We start from the raw sequence: 2500 nt of genomic DNA, 5'->3' as shown, positions 1-2500 counted from the left end.
GGGGAGGAGAAAGGTACCCTAAATTCTAAATTCCGAATGGTTTGATTTACAACGTCTGATAATGAAAAGTAATCGTAAGAATATAGGAGATTAACGTGTGAAAGGATTGGGACGAAGACAGAGTGATGTCAGGAACTGATTTCGTCGTGAATGCACAAGAGAACAGGGTCAACACAATACATAAGGGCTTTACGACAGGAACACTGAAGTTAACCGGAATGAAGAACCAGCAAGTCATACTAAATCGTCAGCGAATTAGCGAATGCAGGCGTCAAAGGCGAGGTAGAGAGGGTGGATACAGAGCTAAGGTGAGATAAGCGGAGAGCAACACCCAATGAGAATGGTCTTGAGGTTTTCATTTGGGAATCAATGGATCCTGAGGGCGTGGTAGAGCTGAGATGGAATTATGGGAATGGGAAATGAACTTTCAGAGGGCGTGATGCAACAGACTTCCATGTGGGAGGAGAGAAAAAACGAGACGGCAACGAATGTATGACGGGTAGAGTAATGTATTACTGAAGGAGCAACATTACTGTGAACATAAGATCAGATGAATATGTGTTCGTGTTTTATCATTTTCCATTATTTTTGTTACTATTATCATCGTTGATATAATCGTTGATGTTGTTATCACTGACCTTGTTGTTGCTACCATCAAGGTAATTTTTCATTAAAATAGATGCAATAACATGATTTTGACTTTGACAATAATAATAAAAGGTATGATAACGAGAATCATAATCATATTAATTGTGAAGATGATAATAATAATAATAACAATGATAATGATGCTGATAACGATGATGTTGCTGCTGCTGCTGCTGCTGCTGCTGCTGCTGCTGATGATGATGATGATGATGATGATGATGATGATGATGATGATGATGATGATGATGATGATGATCATGATCATGATCATGATCATGATAATGATAATGATAATGATAATGATAATGGTAATGATGATGATAACACTAATTATGATAACAGTAATAATGATAACAACAAGAACAATAATAATAATAATAATAATAATAATAATAATAAAAAATAATAATAATAATAATGATAATAATAATGATAATAATAATAACAATAATAATAATAATAATAATAATAATGATAATGACAAAATGTAATAATGCCAATGCTAATGATAATGGTAACTGCAACAACAAAATTATACAGTTATTTCTTCCCTGTCCTGCTTAGTATAGCTTGGGTCCGCAGTATTATTGACTCACTTATCCTCAGTGGATATCAGAAAAAATCGACTTGCCAAAGGCCGGGTACCAGCGGCGAAGACCTTGGCGAGTGACACCATTCGGACTACGGCAACAAGCATACGGACACGTGTTGATCGGTTGTTTGCAGGAATTTTGCACAACGTCAGTGTAGTTGGCTGCGAAGGAGAGGACAATGCCTGGTACCAGGACTAGTTCATTTGTTTTTCATGTCTCCTGTCTTTGTGCTCTCTCTCTGCCAATGGCTCTGCCTCTGTCTCTCTCTTTCTCTCTCTCTCTCTCTCTTTCTGTGTGTGTGTGTGTGTGTGTGTGTGTGTGTGTGTGTGTGTGTGTGTGTGTGTGTGTGTGTGTGTGTGTGTGTGTGTGTGTGTGTGTGTATGTGTGTGTGTGTTCCTAGTCACATGTTCTACCACATGCCCTGCCCTGCCACGTGGCTGCCACGTGACAATTGCGACGCCGCTGGCCTCCACCTGGCTCATCCCCCCACTAGTGACCAGCCCTCAGCACTGCAACATCTCATTTACCTGGCTGCCTCCCGATGTATGTTGCCTGGTCATGTGTCTCTTACCAGATTGTTCCTACGCCTTACAACGCCGCCGCTGCCTTCGCCTACAGGAACTCCCGACCCTCGACAGAGTCATAAAGAGGAACATCGCAAGGTTATCCTCATCGCCAGACCCTTGCATATTTTCTGCAAAGGAGGACTAGACTGCATACATTTTTTTTTTTTTTTACCAGGCTGCTTCTATACTTATGTTCTCATTCTCGACCGTTGTGAAGCGTATTGGCATGCGTGATATGAACCAGTTTAAATACACCGTCTATCATCTCTTTCAGAGCAGGGTTGAAGACGCACGTTACGAATACCCTCTAATGCCGGGATCGCTACAGGTGGTGGGGTCAGTGCAGACGAAACAGGTTGTACATATCTTTATCCAGGCACCTTCCTCGGCCTCTCTTTATTTTACATTCTCAGAAATAAGAATAGTATACTTACAGTCCACAAAGAAAATAAGCATCCATTGTACGATTTCCCTACTAATTCAGTTTTGGTGATATCACAGCCAGGCTCAAGAAACACAGAACCAGCATAAAGATATGACACAAAAGTCCTTGTGCCTTTGACCAAAATTTGCCTTCGACCTGTACTACCACATATCCGGTTGGGTGACATCCCCCATCTCCCTGCCTCTCTTTTTCGCCAGAAGGAAATTAAATTAATTAAGCCCATGTCTTTCTCATCCTTCTTTTCCTTC

Source organism: Penaeus monodon, chromosome 26, assembly GCF_015228065.2.
Source record: "Penaeus monodon isolate SGIC_2016 chromosome 26, NSTDA_Pmon_1, whole genome shotgun sequence".
NCBI lineage: Eukaryota > Metazoa > Arthropoda > Malacostraca > Decapoda > Penaeidae > Penaeus > Penaeus monodon.
Note: the sequence above shows the minus strand (reverse complement) of the source record.